Genomic DNA, 18,327 nt, shown 5'->3' on the forward strand with positions numbered 1-18,327 from the left:
GGAGTGGCTCAAAGAGGGGAGTCACCTTTTGCTCTTCCTTCTTTTATTTTTTATTTTTTATTTTTTTTTTAAATTTTTTTTTTCAACGTTTTGTATTTATTTTTGGGACAGAGAGAGACAGAGCATGAACGGGGGAGGGGCAGAGAGAGAGGGAGACACAGAATCGGAAACAGGCTCCAGGCTCCGAGCCATCAGCCCAGAGCCTGACGCGGGGCTCGAACTCACGGACCGCGAGATCGTGACCTGGCTGAAGTCGGACGCTTAACCGACTGCGCCACCCAGGCGCCCCAACTCTTCCTTCTTTTAAAATGAGGTCATGGAGGTGAGGGTTCCAGCAGCCAAATCGTGATTATAATGTAACCCTGACAATGGAAGCCACAGGTTAAGGTTGATGGAACAGAGAGAAACAATGGCCTGGGTCCCTGATGACCCCAAAGCTGCCATCTAACACCTGGACTTTAGTTGTTATTTTGGATCTCTAATAATAAGAGCTGAACCTGATTCTAACTGCTACAGAGCTTGTACTTTTATTATGTTATTACTTTTAAAAAGGACATTAGAAAGTGTTCAAAGTCAAGGTGAATGTCAATGTCCAGAGTGAGTATCGATTCAGTGCATGAGCTCATGCTGGGTGTGTGGGAGCACTGCTGGCCTAGAAATCATTAGGAAGAAGAGCTGTTCTGAAGGCCTGAACACCTGTGGTATATAGGGCACAGGTGGCAATCTGGCAACTGTTAAGCCTGGCCTTTTGAGTCATGGCCAAAACTCAATTTCGGTAAATCCATTACCCATACATATGCCCTAATTTCCTAATAGATTTCACTCAGATATGGTAGTTTTCTGTTTAGTTTCCTTATGTTATCACTTACTACATTTGTTAATGGAAAAAAAAATACTGTTCCAGGAAAATATCCAAGAGCAATTGATTGGTTTGTACTTCAATGCAGGCTTTCAAATAATTAGTTTACTTCAAGTAAGTGATGACTTCATGGCACGTAAATATCTCCCATGCACGCTTTATTCCAGTTCTTTTTACTTAAGGCATATGACTGTCGATACTGTTAAACTCGGAATGAAAACCACGTTCTTTCCCTTTCTTATTGTCCCCAGTTTTCTGATTTGTCTCCCCTCTTGGATGTCCAATTGAAAATTTGAGGAGATTACTATGAAAATGAAAGTACAGACAACAATGACAACGTGAAATTTTTGTCTTCTTAAAAACTATGACTAAGCAATAAAATTGTTTCTATCATGTTTGAATCACTGCAAATAATTTATATTTTATAAATTTTCAACAACTTGTGCAATAGGGAAGTATTTATATATATATGTTTCCACTTTAGACTTAGGTTAATTTTAAAGCTATAAAAACAAAAATGTAAGAAGGGAAGTATTTATATTTTAACTAAACCAGCAATTCAATAGTGCCATAGAATAGGGATTAATTTGCAATTTATCTTTTCTAAAACGATCACCTCTATTTTTCCATAGCAAAGTCAAAGGGAAATTTATTCACATACTTAGAGAAAAATGAAATTTATGGTTAGAAAAGAAGAAAGTTGGCAAAAGACAATAGTGCTGTGGTTCTCACTTTTGTATACCAGGGGAGATCCAAAAGGTCAAGATTAAGTATTCCTAAACCAGGGAGCTGTATTCTCATTCCTGGTGCAGAGGATAAAGATTGGTAACAGAGGAGTGTGGACAGATAGCATCAGCTAATTCCCTGTCATCAGAAACAGATTTGGAAATTATGCTGCTACATGGATTTGTAATACGAGGAATCATAGCTATTATATATTGATTAATTCTAAGTGCTTACATTTAACCCTCAAAGAGCATCAAGATTGTTATCCAATTATCTCCATTTCACATATGAGCAATCGAAGAGTTACGGAAATTAGGTAATTTAACTAAATTTTATCCAAGCTGGAAGAAGTGGAACCATATTTCAAATCCTTTCTGTTTATTGCCAAAACCTTGGTTTTGAAGCAACATCACAGGGAACTATTCTGCTAAGAATCATATAAAAGATAAATATTACATGTGATGTTAAATAAAAGATGCACCCCTCAGGGATGTATCCAGAATTATACACCACGAAAAGTTGTTGCACTAGCTGTATCTCCATACTTTATGTGGGAATGATCATCGGCGATCATTGATGACACATACCCAAGGTGAATTTTTAAGCCCTTCAATAAAATCAGTAACAAAGCTATTAAAAAACAAAATGAAACTCTAACAAATAAATGATGAAGAATTAATTATCTTACTATAGTTATGTAGCACAGCCTAAATACAGGACTTATCTCCATGTATGACAATTATTTCTCATCAAAATCTTTAATGTGTAACTTAAGTGAAATATTTTAGGACTATTGTAAAGGTATATTATTATAAGAAATGATATAGTATAGGAATAGATCTATCTATATACATACATATAAAATTATATTTGTGTATATACAGTTAAAATATTTCCATTTTTAAATTAAAGGGTAATTTATATAAATCTTCAAATATGAACACAATAAATGGCAGTAAACAGTCAAATTATCTATGTACAGATATTCACAATTATCCTAGTTGTCCAAAGGCCGATCTCTGCTGTCTACTTTTAATGATTATCTCTTTTATATTTCCATTTGTGTTCCCGTTGAATTCATCAGGCATTTCACATTTCCTTTATCAGTAATTGTTTCTTACTTTCTTAAGCTGTACAATTGTAAAAGATATATTAAAACTTTGAACATTCTCCTACCTAATGCCAAAAGAAGTTGGAATGATAATGTCACTACATTAACATCTTTAGGTCCTTGTCCACAGACTGTTCAACAGTGCTGAAAAATGTTTCTAAATAATGTACTTAAAATGAAACTCTAGTGTGTAATATCAGTAGATGTTTAAGATTTTGAAAATGGTGAGTATGCATTTTTTGCCATGCTTTGCACTTTGTGAGTTTAGACACGAATAAAAGTATTATGTAGTGACTCACACTCAGGCTTTCTTAAAAATATTTCTTGTTCAGGGGTGCCTGGGTGGCTCAGTCGGTTAAGCGGCCGACTTCGGCTCAGGTCATGATCTTGCGGTCCGTGAGTTCGAGCCCCGTCGGGCTCTGTGCCGACAGCTCGGAGCCTGGAACCTGTTTCAGATTCTGTGTCTCCCTCTCTCTGACCCTCCCCTGTTCATGCTCTGTCTCTCCCTGTCTCAAAAATAAATAAATGTTAAAAAAAAAAATTAAAAAAAAAAAATATTTCTTGTTCAATATCAAATACATTTTTGATAACAGCATAGTACATTTAAAAGGTCAGTAAGAGGATGGAAATTGTGCAGAATCAGCTCTATAAATCCTTTTGGTTAGAGCAATGTATGGTGGCCCAGTCACTGTTTTTGATATATCTAGGCCATTTCAAAATCAAAAGGCATATTCTGTCAGAGCTTTTCCCTAATGTGAACATCTCAAACATGAAAATCTATTGCCATCAATGACTTTTAAAAGATATATGTACATGCACAAGGGCATTTTCTGATTTTTTTTCTAGGAAAATAGGGTGACAAAGAAGAAACACAGGTCTTGAACTGGAAATACTAATTTGGCTTTTGCTATTTTGAAATGATAGAACACAACTAATTTTTATACTTATGAGAAGACGGACTGTGAATATAGTAATCTTGGCTGGAGAGTATGTAACATGTATTAAATAAGGATTGTCTAAATTTGGATGAAACCATAAGACTTACCAACAACATCTGCCATTATCCCTTATTTAAGTCTTGGCTCAAAGTTTCATTTCACTGAGGCCTTCCCTAACCACCTGGTCTATTACTACAAACTGCTTTCTCCCAACACTACCCAACACCCATGCTCTCCCATTCCTGATCCTCTTACCTTGCTTTTCCTTTTTTTTTCTTTTACATAAAACTTGCGATTTCATAATATTATGTAATTTACTTTTTATGGTGTTTATTTCTGTATGCCTCTCCATAAAATAGAAACTTCATAGGAATGGGAACATTTTTTCTCTTTTTTTCACTGAAGGATCCTAAGCACTTAAACACTAAAAGGCACTTAACAGTAAGTCAATATGTATTTATTAAAAGACAAAGACTATTTTGCATTGAGGAAAATTGAACAAAAATATTTAATTTTCTCATGTTACAGCAATTCGTATCAATCAAAGGACAGGGACAGTTTATAACCTGTTGTAATATAAATATCATACAAGTCAGTTGTACTTTCATTGAATTGTGGATAATATTACTTTAAAAGACATGGAGCTTCTCCATATTATCATAAAGAGATTAAAAGGCCCTTGGGGTTTATCAGAGTTTATAAAAATTGATCTTTAAAATATGCTGTAATACTTTCACATGGGGAAAATGAAAGAACTTGAGAGATTCCAAGGGTCACAGTTCTATTTTGCTTGAAAATGATGTGGCAAGTTAGAGAATACTGGGGAAAGTATCCAGAACCCTATAACTGTGTGATAAATAACATCCCAGCTACCGTGATTCCTCCATCTATCCCTATGCTTAATGTTCAAGTATTTTCATTTAGTCTATGATTTGACACTGAGTGTTGTGAACCATATTCTATAAAGAAATTAAGGAGCTGTAACCATTCAAAGCTCATGTCAAAGGTTTGGGTTAGAACCTCTAGCTTTAAAGCTTTGATTATACAATTCACCAGGTACTGAATGCTTGCAACAAAAACAAATCATAGTACATCTTTGCCCTCAAATATTTAATGATGTTTTCAGAAAGCCTGACATATACCTAATTGATTCTGACATAGGTAAGGCCCTAAGATCTTCCCTTAAAGGGAATAATTAACCTTGAGTTGAGAAGAGTGAGCGACGTTGCCTATGGGCTTCACAGAGTAAGATATTTTATTTGAGTTGCAGTTTAGAGTAGGATTTCACAGAGAATAAGGCTGAGGCATAGCATAAAGTTTCTGAGATATGAAATGCCATTGTATTTTGAGGGAAAGTCAATTTTGTGTGATGGGAAGCCAGGGCATTTAAGAAAAATATAAGCCCTATGAATGAAAAGAGAGGCTGAAGTGAAGAGCTATGGAACTCACCAAATAGCATTTAGATTTTATTCTGGAAGCAATAGTGGGGAATTCCTAAAGAACTGTAATAGGAAAATAAAGTCATATTTGGACCAATTCTAAAAAAAAGTGTTTTTCTGATAATAAACAGCTTGACAAGTGTACAATGCCTGCAGGGCTATAGAAATTAGGTGATTCTTCAGAAATCCCATGCATCTCCCACAGTATTAAAGGAGAAATCAAATATATACGCAAGGAGTAAGGCCCAACAATCAGTGATTGAAGTGTCCACCACCCCTAAGGCAACCAGCTTAAATTTCTCCAATCAAGGCACAAAACAATGTGGTATGATGAGCCTACGATGCATCAACCTGTTATGTGCCGGGGACTCTTTGTGATGAGTGCACCAAGATATGCTCCCTAATCTCAAGAAGTTTCAGAAACTGATGAGAGATGGAATAGTATCTTGAAGCATGAAAGCTAAATAGATGAAACATGGCAAAAAGAAAATTTGAAACACAGGGAGCAACATGAAAGTATGAGAGAGAATTGCTCATTTGGAAACTGTAAGGAAATTCAGTAGAACTAGATCATAGAATTCCAACAGTGCAGGGACAAAGAAATAAATGTGTAAGATATGCGTAGTCAGGAATCAGACCATGTTGGGATTGGCCTTGCTTATCGATTAACCATGAATTCATGCTTTTCAGAATTGGTTGGTCCCTCAGTGATGCCTGACAAGTGTAGAGGTCACAGCTACTTTACTTAATACATATAAAAATATTACTTATTCCTAAACAGTTATTTCAAATTTTTGCATTTTCTTCTAGCCTCCTTGAGTCTTCCTCCTTCTCAGCATTCTAACACCAACAACAAAAGGATTTTGCTATTTTCTTCTCAGAAACAAATTGTGATGCTACAATTCCCAGTCAGCCCCTACCCATTCGTTATCCCTCCTCCCCAGTGGTCCCTGCTGTTGCTGACGTAACCATCATTATTAAGTTGTTTAATAACCAAATTTCTTACTATTCATACTCTTTTCTCAGTGGAAGAGGAACCTCTCCTTTCATCCAATATATGGATATACCTCTACCTTTGCCCTAGAATCAATCCCATCCTTTCCTATTTACACTTGACCTTTCTCTACCAATCATTCTTTGCCTAGCCTGTTACACTCCCTTTCCCTTCTCAAGTGGCTACTACACATATGAGCTTATTCAAGGATCTTCCATCTTCAACAGAAAGCCTTCTGTCATATCGCCCACATACCCACCCTTGGCTTCTCTGCCTTCCCAACCTTTTCTATAAGAGACCATTTTCACCTGAACTTACTGGGGTTTGGCTTCCACCATCCTTTTCACTGAGCCATTTTTCAACAAGTTTCAACCATAACACTGGTCTATATGTGAAAATCACAAATCACCATACATTGCCCCAGAACTCTAAAATATTATTTGAGATACATATTTTGAAGTCACTTTTTATTTCTAGAAAAGTATATAGGCTCTTATCTGGTAAGCCTTGCCATGTAAAACCTTACCCAAAATCAGTCTCAAATTTATCTCTTGATGTCGTACAAGGTTTGCACAAAATGTTACCCATGCTCCAAATAATAAGTAAGACTTTGGGGATTTTATCCTAATTCTTCTGAAACTGTGTCTGGGACTTGTTTTTCAGGGGCCTTTAGCCTATCTTCTGTGTGCTCAGATCTTCACGCTATCCAACCCTTTGCCTCCTGTTCACAGCCTCTCTGGTCACTTGGTAAGTTGCTTAACTTCCTTAAACTTTTTTGACATCCTGTGAGCTCATTCATTTGTTCATTAATTCTTTCATTCTTCCAATATTTAACGGGTGCCGTTATAAGACATGTGCTTGGCCATGGGTTATTCTAAGTTGAGTAACATAGTTCTGACCCTTTGGGTCTCGTGTCAGCTGGGAAAATCAAAGGCATATTGTGAGGAACAAACGAAGAAACTAATATACACAAATGCTTTATGGAATAAAATTGTATTTCTTAGAGAAATGTTACAGTGAGTCTATAAGAAGGTAAGAAAGTAGAGAAAGTGAGGCTTAAATTATTTGTTTTTTCACCCATCCCAAGATCTGACACAGGCCTTCTGGATGATTAATAAGCACTGCCTACATACAAATAAAATAGCTTTGCTATGTTGACACTTAGAACATTTTGTCAGAAGTTAGATATATGTAACCAATTATAACAAACCAAGAAAACATTTAAATTGATCTCACCTCTTCTGAAAATTTTAGACAATCACTGAATTTCCGGGCACTGGAATCATACTACACAAGCAGTTGATAACTTCTGATACCTACCATTGGGCCATAATGAGCGTGAGACCAGTTGCTCTCTCATATGATACCTAGGAACCACGAAGAGCATCTAACCCATATTTAACCAGAAAGCATTTCTTAAAAGAGCCCCTTCAGTATGAGAAGTACAAGCCCTAGAAAAAAAATATTCAGTAGGTTTGACAAATAAGCTTAACCAAGGTTTGACACGTCCTTTGACTTCTTTAAATGAAAGAAGAATATGTATTTTGAAGTAAAACCCTTTCTATCTGTGCATGCCCAATTATTTTCCTAAAATTGCGGGACTCTAGGGTTGTCAGCAATTGTTCTCTATTTTTAAAATAATAATATTACAGGGGCACCTGGGTGGCTCAGTCAGTTGAGTGTCCGACTTTGGCTCAGGTCACAATCTCATAGCTCGTGAGTTAGAGCCCTGTGTCAGGCTCAGTGCTGACAGCTTGGAGTCTGGAGCCAGCTTCGTATTCCGTGTCTCCCTCTCTCTCTGCCCCTCCCCGACTCACACTCTGTCTCTCTCTCTCTCTCAAAAACAAATAAAGACTAAAAAAATTTTTAAATAATATTATATTACACTTTAGTAAATTTCTCTCTAGATTGTAAGTACTCCCCCCCCCCCCATACCCGATTTTTATTATCAGATCAATCTTTGGAGGAATGAGAAGCAATTAGAGAATGGACAGCTCTCAAAGGTCAATGGATTGGCTGAGCTGGGACCTCCATGTGACTTAACATAACTTCGAATCCAGTATAACCTATAAAATATTCCACATTTTATATGTAAAATATAGAGAGGATTATTCTTTCTTATGTTTCATAACAAAACAATTGTAGACTACTTCTCACAAAGATTTTTATGAAAGATTTTGCTAGCCACACTGTATACACTAAGACTGAACATGGTCTACTGAGTTTTTATAGTTTAGTTGACTCTTTTTTTCTAAGTATTGAATTTCTCCTTTGTAATTAAATGATAGATTTTTATTTACATATATGTGTGTATATGTATGTGTGTGTATGTGTGTGTGTATGTATATATATATATATATATATATATATATATATATAAAGAGAGAGAGAGAGAGAGGGAGGGAGGGAGACAGAGGGAGAGAGACAGAGAGAGGCAAAGAATGGAAGAGAGAGAGATTTATTTTAGTCGCTTCAGTACTCAGAAAAAAGGAATGAGGCCTCATGATCACCTGAAAGTGTAAAAAAAATTTAATAATAGAATACCACTAATGATCTAGAATTATTTTGTACTCTAACAAAATAAATCTATTTTGTTTCCAAAAATGATATTTTAAAGTATCTATCGCCATGGTTTCCCCTATTAATGCAGCATTTTTATATATTCCTTTTATTTTTTTTATTTATTTATTTTTTTAAATTTTTTTTTTTTAACGTTTATTTATTTTTGAGACAGAGAGAGACAGAGCATGAACGGGGGAGGGGCAGAGAGAGAGGGAGACACAGAATCGGAAGCAGGCTCCAGGCTCTGAGCTGTCAGCCCAGAGCCCGACGCGGGGCTCGAACTCACGGACCGCGAGATCGTGACCTGAGCTGAAGTCGGACGCTTAACCGACTGAGCCACCCAGGCGCCCCTATATTCCTTTTATATAAACAGAAGTTTATATACTAAAATATATATGCTTTCTAAAAATTCATAAAAATTTACAATGATAACTTCCAATATTTTGTTTACCTTTAGTATTTTCTTTCTCTCTTTTTAAGTTTATTTTATTTATTTTGAAAGAGAGAGAGAGAGACGGGAGGAAAGAAAGGAAAAGACAATTCCAAGCAGGCTCTTGTGCTGTCAGCGTGGAGCCTGATGCGGGGCTCAAACTCACAAACCATGAGACAATGACCTGAGCCATAATCAAGAGTCAGACGCTTAACTGATTAGCGACCCAGGTGCCCTTAGCATTTTCTCTTCACAACCTACTCTGTTGATAACTTTTCTAGAGCTACACACACACACACAAATGCTAGCACATACCCAGACATAGAAGCAAAAACAAAACACTGGATTTGTCAATTTTGAAATATTGGTCAATATTTGGCAATTCTACTACAATCTATTTTGTAGTACACATATTATATAAAATATTATAGTGTTAATAGACATCTACCATTGAAATATTGGGAAAATCATGCCATGGATGTTAATATAAACAGTGATACAGATGATATTTCATAGAAATGATAATTTCACTCAAAATTGGGGCAATTTTGGGGACAGCAGTGTGTCTCATTTGGTTAAGCATCCAATTCTTGATTTCAGCTCAGGTCATGATCTCACTGTGAGTTCAAGCCCCACTTCGAGCTCTGTGCTGACAGAACAGAGCCTGCTTGGGATTCTTTCTCCCTCTCTCTCCCTGCCCATCCCCTGCTCACATCCTCTCTTCTCTCTAAATAAATAAACGTGCTCACTTTGGCAGCACATATACTAAAATTGGAACGATACAGAGAAGTTTAGCATGGCCCCTGTGCAAGGATGACATACAAATTCGTGAAGTTCCATATTTTTGTCATGAGGAGCTAAAAAATGCTATAAATGAGGTGCAAAATAAAATGGAGGCAGCCATAGCATGGACTGAAAAGGCAAAGGAGACAATAGATGAATTAGAAAGTAAAATTATGGAAAAAGAGGAAGCTGAGAAAAAGAAAGAAAAAAAATCCAGAAGTATGAGGGAAGAATTAGAGAACTAAGCAATGCAATCAAACGGAACAATATCTGTAACAAGAATTCCAGAAGATGAAGAGAGAGAGAAAAGGGCTGAAGGTGTACTTGAACAAATCATAGTTGAGAACTTCACTGATCTGGGGAAGGAAAAAGGCATTGAAATCCAAGAGGCACAGAGAACTCCCTTCAGACGTAACTTGAATCGACCTTCTGCATGACATATCATAGTGAAACTGGCAAATTACAAGGATAAGGAGAAAATTATGAAAGCAGGTAGGGATAAACACGCTCTAGCTTACAAAGGTAGACACATAAGAATAGTAGCAGACCTATCTACTGAAACTTTGCAGGCCAGAAAGGAATGGCAGGAAATCTTCAATGTGATGAACAGAAAAAAAATATGCAGCTGAGAATCTTTTATCCAGCAAGTCTGTCATTCATAATAGAAGGAGAGATACAGGTTTTCCCAAACAAACAAAAACTGAAGGAATTCATCACCACTAAACCAGCCCTGCAAGAGATCCTAAGGGGGATTCTGTGAGTGAAATGTTGCAAGGACCACAAAGTACCAGAGATGTCGCTATAAGCATGAAACCAAAGGACATCACAATGACTCTAAACCCATATCTTTCTATAATAACACTGAATGTAAATGGACTGAATGCTCCAACCAAAAAAACATAGGGTATCAGAATGGATAAAAAACAAACAAACAAACAAACAAACAAGACCCATCTATTTGCTGTCTACAAGAGACTCATTTTAGACCTGAGGACACCTTCAGATTGGAAGTGAGGGAATGAGAACTATCTGTCAGGCTACTGGAAATCAAAAGAAAGCTGGACTAGCCATACTTATATCAGACAAACTAGACTTTAAATTAAAGGATGTAACAAGAGATGAAGAAGGGCATTATATAATAATTACAGGGTCTATCCATCAGGAAGAGAAAACAATTATAAATGTCTATGTGCTGAAATGGGAGCCCCCAAATACATAAAACAATGAATCACAAACATAAGCAACCTTATTGATGAGAATGTGGTAATTGCAGGGGACTTTAATACCCCACTTACAACAGTGGATAGATCATCTAGACACAGGATCAATAAAGAAACAAGGGCCCTGAATGATACATTGGATCAGATGGACTTGACAGATATATTTAGAACTCTGCATGCCAAACAGAATATACCTTCTTCTCGAGTGCACATAGAACATTCTCCAAGATAGATCACATACTGGGTCACAAAACAGCCTTTAATAAGTATAAAAGAGTTGAGATCAGACCATGTACACTTTCAGACCACAATGCTATGAGACTTGAAATCAACCACAGGAAAAACTCTGGAAAACCTCCAAAAGCACGGAGGTTAAAGAACACCCTACTAAAGAATGAATGGGTCAACCAGGCAATTAGAGACGAAATTAAAAAATATATGGAAACAAATGAAAATGAAAATACAACAATCCAAATGCTCTGGGATGCAGCGAAGGCAGTCCTGAGAGGAAAATACATTGCAATCCAGGCCTCTCTCCAGAAAAAAGAAAAATCCCAAATATAAAATCAAACAGCACACCTAAAGGAAATAGAAGCAGAACAGCAAAGACACCCCAAACCCAGCAGAAGAAGAGAAATAATAAAGATCAGAGCAGAAATAAACAATATAGAATCTAAAAAAAAAACTGTAGAGCATATCAATGAAACCAAGAGTTGTTTTTTTTGAAAAAATAAACAAAATTGATAAACCTCTAGTCAGGCTTCTCAAAAAGAAAAGGGAGATGGCCCAAATAGATAAAATCATGAGTTAAAATGGAATTATTACAACCAATCCCTCAGAAATACAAGCAATTATCAGGGAATACTATGACAAATTATATGCCAACAAACTGGACAACCTGGAAGAAATGGACAAATTCCTAAACACCCACACACTTCTAAAACTCAAACAGGAAGAAATAGAAAACTTGAACAGACCCATAACCAGCAAAGAAATTGAATCAGTTATCAAAAATCTCCTAACAAATAAGTGTCCAGGACCAGATGGCTTCCCTGGGAAATTCTACCAGACATTTAAAGCAGAGATAATACCTATCCTTCTCAAGCTGTTCCAAAAAATAGAAAGGGAAGGAAAATTTCCAGACTCATTCTATGAAGCCAGCATTACTTTGATTCCCAAACCAGATAGAGACCCAGCAAAGAAAGAGAACTACAGGCCAGTATCCCTGATTAATATGGATGCAAAAATTCTCAACAAGATACTAGCAAATAGAATTCAACAGCATATGAAAAGAATTATTCACCATGATCAAATGGGATTCATTCCTGGGATGCAGGGCTGGTTCAACATTCTCAAATCAATCAATATGATACATCACATTAATAAAAGAAAAGATAAGAACCATATGATCCTGTCAATCGATGCAAAAAAGGCCTTTGACAAAATCCAGCACCCTTTCTTAATAAAAACCCTCGAGAAAGTCTGGATAGAAGGAACATACTTAAACATCATAAAAGCCATTTATGAAAACCCCACAGCTAACATCATCCTCAATGGGGAAAAACTGAGAGCTTTCCCCCTGAGATCAGGAACACGACAGGGATGTCCACTCTCAACACTGTTGTTTGACATAGTGTTGGAAGTGCTAGCATCAGCAATCAGACAACAAAAGGAAATCAAAGGCATCAAAACTGGCAAAGAGGAAGTCAATCTTTCAATTTTTGCAGGTGACATGATATTATACATGGAAAACCCAATAGACTCCACCAAAAGTCTGCTAGAACTGATACATGAATTCAGCAAAGTCGCAGGATACAAAATTAATGTACAGAAATCAGTTGCATTCTTATACACTAATAATGAAGCAACAGAAAGACAAATAAAGAAACTGATTCCATTCACAATTGCACCAAGAAGCATAAAATACCTAGGAATAAACCTAACCAAAGATGTAAAAGATCTGTATGCTGAAAACTATAGAAAGCTTATGAAGGAAATTGAAGAAGATCCAAAGAAATGGAAAAACATTCCATGCTCATGGATTGGAAGAATAAATATTGTTAAAATGTCAATACTACCCAAAGCAATCTACACATTCAATGCAATCCCAATCAAAATTGCACCAGCATTCTTCTCGAAGCTAGAACAAGCAATCCTAAAATTTGTATGGAACCACAAAAGACCCCGAATAGCCAAAGTAATATTCAAGAAGAAGACCAAAGCGGGAGGCATCACAATCCCAGACTTTAGCCTCTACTACAAAGCTGTAATCATCAAGACAGCATGGTATTGGCACAAAAACAGACACATAGACCAATGGAATAGAATAGAGACTCCAGAATTGGACCCACAAAAGTATGGCCAACTCATCTTTGACAAAGCAGGAAAGAATATCCAATGGAAAAAAGTCTCTTTAACAAATGGTGCTGGGAGAACAGCAACATGCAGAAGAATGAAACTAGACCACTTTCTTACACCATTCACAAAAATAAACTCAAAATGGATAAAGGACTTGAATGTGAGACAGGAAACCATCAAAATCCTAGGGGAGAAAGCAGGAAAAAACCTCTCTGACCTCAGGCGCAGCAATTTCTTACTTGACACATCTCCAAAGGAAAGGGAATTAAAAGCAAAAATGAACTATTGGGACCTCATGAAGATAAAAAGCTTCTGCACTGCAAAGGAAACAAACAACAAAACTAAAAGGTAACCGACGGAATGGGAAAAGATGTTTGCAATGACATATCAGACAAAGAGCTAGTATCCAATATCTATAAAGAACTCACCAAACTCCACACCTGAAAAACAAATAACCCAGTGAAAAAATGGGCAGAAAACATGAATAGATACTTCTCTAAAGAAGACATCCAGATGACCAACAGGCACATGAAAAGATATTCAATGTCACTCCTCATCAGGGAAATACAAATCAAAACCACACTGAGATATCACCTCACGCCAGTCAGAGTGGCTAAAATGAACGCATCAGGAGACTATAGATGCTGGAGAGGATGTGGAGAAATGGGAACCCTCTTGCACTGTTGGTGGGAATGCAAACTGGTGTAGCCACTCTGGAAAACAGTGTGGAGGTTCCTCAAAAAATTAAAAATAGACCTACCCTATGAACTAGCAATAGCGCTGCTAAGAATTTACTCAAGGGATACAGGAGTGCTGATGCATAGGGGCACTTGTACCTCAATGTTTATAGCAGCACTTTCAACAATAGCCAAATTATGGAAAGAGCCTAAATGTCCATCAACTGATGAATGGGTAAAGAAATTGTGGTTTATATACACAATGGAATACTACGTGGCAATGAGAAAGAATGAAATATGGCCTTTTGTAACAATGTGGATGGAACTGGAGACTGTTATGCTAAGTGAAATAAGTCATACACAGAAAGACAGATCCCATATGTTTTCACTCTTATGTGGATCCTGAGAACTTAACAGAAGACCATGGGGGAGGGGAAGGAAAAAAAAAGTTAGAGCAGGAGGGAGCCAAACCATAAGAAACTTAAAAACTGAGAACAAACTGAGGGTTGATGGGGGGTGGGAGGGCAGGGAAAGTGGGTGATGGGCACTGAGGAGGGCCCTGTTGGGATGAGCCCTGGGTGTTGTATTGAAACCAATTTGACAATAAATTTCATATTAAAAAATAAAATAAATAAGTAAACATTTAAAAATTATAAAATTTGGGCAATTTAGAAGAATGCAAATTTTCTTGTTTTAAAATTAATGTGTTCTAGCTAAGGCATGCTACATCATGTTGTGGCCATACTACAGATTTTAAAGCAAGTAGAAAGTTATGCCATTTTTCTGATAGATTTTAACAGTGTAAAGACTCAATGATTCAGGTAAAAACTTATTGATTAATTCACTTAAAATTTTTAAGATTTTGTAAATCAAGTTTAAATTAATGTGTTTATTAAAAAGAAAATATTTATGAAGATTCTTATTTACCAGTCCTGGACACAAACAATTTTCACAGTGTCTAAAATAATACATAATATGTAGGGGCACTTGGGTGGCTCAGTCTGTTAAGCATCCGACTTCGGCTCAGGTCATGACCTCCTCGTTCATGATTTCGAGTTTCACATAGGGCTCTCTATGCTGTAAGCACAGAGCCCACTTCAGATCCTCTGTCCCCCTCTCTCTCTGCCTGTGCCCCACTTGTACACTCACTCACTCTCTCTCTCTTGCTCTCTCTCAAAATAAATGAACATTAAAAATTAAAAAAAAATAGTAAGTAATGTGTAGTATGTAGACATATGGGTGAAGGGTTTTTGGATTAGGTGAATGGATATTAGATTTGGTAAAGTATCAACTTGTTATTTCACATTGTAGCTTCAATAACCTATAATTCTTGTTTAAAATTGGATTGCATTTGTGCAATAATGTGTCTGATCTTAGCACATAATTTAAACATTATTAGTCACCATGGTGATACAGCCTAAAAGTTTGCATAATCATAAATAAATCCTAAAATTAATAGCTTGGCCATATTACCTTAAATTCAATCTGTTAGTAGATGAAACTGACTTGGAAAAAATAATTTATGTTCTGTGAACTCACTGTTTTGCTTAGTAATTCTCAGTAGGGAGTGGCATGATTTTCTCCTCAGTTTATTAAAATTCCTAATGACACTTTTTATAGAATTTAAGAAAATCTACACGTATAAATGCACAACTCTTCTTTTGATGAATTTTCCCCTTTTTATCATACTCTCTATCCTAATAGTTACTGTAAAATAAAATCAAATGCTATCAAGGAGAGTAAAATGTCATAAATTGATGATGAGTAACATTACACAAGGTTTAACATGCAAACTGAAACTTGATTAGATGGCAGTTTCAAATGACTAAGTGGGCAGCAGAGCAAAATGATGGTTGATTAGGGTCTTCCCAGTGGCAATTTCTACTGTTACAGAGTAAAATACTAAATAATCCTGATTATACTATATTATAATTGTAACTAATTTCTTTACCAGTATGAAGCCAGCTGGAGTCAAGTTGCACTGGTGTGTGTGTGTGTGTGTGTGTGTGTGTGTGTGTGTGTGTGTGTGTGTTGTGTGTGGATGTGAAGGGCTAACAATCTTCCAGGGAGCAGTTCTTATATTTCCTAATAGTTTAAATGCTCTTATTTTCTTTCTCACCCACTGTATTATCTAGTGTATGCACAGGAAAGTATGCACCTTCACCTGGAAATCACAAATCTAGAAATAAGAACTAATTCCTTGTCTAGATATAAGCTCATATAAACAAAAATCCTGGAGATAACCTTTTGTTCCATTCTGTCTTTTCCAGTTCATATCCAAGCCAAGTGAGGGTTCTAATTTTAAAATACATCTGGACCTTAGCCTCTTTCACTACCTCTTCCACCTATAGCCTGGCCCTAACCCTTCTCATCTATTGCCTGTGTCAGTACAATAATCCAGGCATCTGCCCATGTTTATACCATTAGCAATACAGCAGCCAGTTCACTAAAACCTGAGTCATGTCACACCATTCTTCAGAAATGTTTTTGCATTTCTGTATACCATTAATGAAGTAGCAGAGAGCAAAATAAGAAATCAGTCCCACTTACAATTGTACCAAAACCAGTAAGATACCAGAAATAAACCTAATCACAGAGGTGAAAGACCTGTACTCTGAAATGATAAAACACCAATGAAAGAAGTTAAAAATGACACAAATAAATGGAAAAGCATCCCATGTTCATAGATTAGAAGAACAAATATTGTTAAAATGTCTATACTATCCAAGAAATCTACATAACACATTTAATGCAGTCCTTAACATAATATCAGTAGCATTTTTCACAGAACTAGAACAAACAATCCTAAAATGTGTATGGAACCACAAAAATCTCAAATAGCTAAAGCAACTTTGAAAAAGAAAAGCAAAGCTGGAGATATCTCAATTCTGGACTTCAAGTTATGTTACAAAGCTATAGTGATCAAAACAGTATGGTACTGGCACAAAAATAGACACATGGATCAACAGAACAAATAGAAAACTGAGAAATGAACCCATAACTATATGGTCAATTAATCTTAGACAAGCAGGAAAATGAAACCATAAAATCCTATAGGACAACACAGATAATAATCTCTTTGACAAAGGCTGTAGCAACTTCTTACTAGATATGTCTCCGGAGGCAAGAGAAACAAAAGCAAAAATAAACTACTGGAACTACATCCAAATAAAAAGCTTCTGCACAGTGAAGGAAACACTCAACAAAACTAAAAGGCAACTTCCAGGATGGGAGAAGATATTTGCAAATGACATATCTGATAAAGGGTTAGTATCCAAAATCTATAAATAACTTACTGAACTCAACACCCCAAATACAAATAATCTAGTGAAGAAATGGGCAGAAGACACAAATAGACATTTTCCAAAGAAGGCATCCAGATGGCAAACAGCCACATGAAAAGATGCTTAACATCACTCATCATCAGGGAAATGTAAATCAAAACTACAATGAGATACCACTGCACACTGTCAGAATGGCTAAAATTAACAATATAGGAAACAACAGATGTTGGTGAGAATGTGGAGAAAGGGGAACCCTCTTAAACTGCTTGTGGGAATGCAAACTGATGTAGCTACTCTGGAAAACGGTATGGAGTTTCCTCTTAAAAACAGAACTACCCTACGATCCAACATTGCACTACTAGGTATTTACCCAAAGAATACAAAAATACTAATTCAATGGGATACATACAGCTCAAATAGCAGCATTATCAATAATAGCCAAATTATGGAAACATTCCAAGTATCCATTGACCGATGAGTGGATAAAGAAGATGTAGTATATATATATATACAATGGAATATTATTCAGCCATAAAAGAAAATGAAATCTTGCCAATTCCAATTCCAGCATGTATGGAATAGAGAGTATTACACTAAGTGAAATAAGTCAGTTGGAGAAAGACAAACACCACATGATTTCACTTACATGTGGAATTTAAGAAACAAAACAAAATAAGCAAAGGGGAAAAGAGAGCAAGAAGGAGGCAAACCAGGAAACAGATTCTTAAGTATAGAGAACAAACTGATGGTTACCAGAGGGGAGGTGGGTGGGGAATGGGTTAAATAGGTGATGGGGATTAAGGAGTTCACTTATTGTGATGAGCACCAGGTGATGTATAAAACTGTTGACTTTCTATATGGTATACCTGAAACTAATATTACACTGTATGCTAACTCACTGGAATTTAAATAAAAACTTAAAAAATAAATAAAACATTTAAATGAT

General features: G+C 36.3%; 1 protein-coding gene and 1 non-coding gene across 2 annotated transcripts in view; one reads left to right on the forward strand and one right to left on the reverse strand.

Annotated features, from left to right (window-relative positions):
* The window catches only part of HCN1 (hyperpolarization activated cyclic nucleotide gated potassium channel 1), a 394,340-nt gene that overhangs the window by 215,361 nt on the left and 160,652 nt on the right, over positions 1 to 18,327 (reverse strand). The gene's annotated exons all lie outside the window — the stretch shown is intronic.
* Positions 9,801 to 9,907, forward strand: LOC132675165 (U6 spliceosomal RNA). Its single transcript, XR_009608700.1, has one exon. It is a non-coding gene; the product is annotated as a U6 spliceosomal RNA (small nuclear RNA).

Source organism: Panthera onca, chromosome A1, assembly GCF_046562875.1.
Source record: "Panthera onca isolate mPanOnc1 chromosome A1, mPanOnc1 haplotype 2, whole genome shotgun sequence".
In the NCBI taxonomy this organism is placed as follows: Eukaryota; Metazoa; Chordata; class Mammalia; order Carnivora; family Felidae; genus Panthera; species Panthera onca.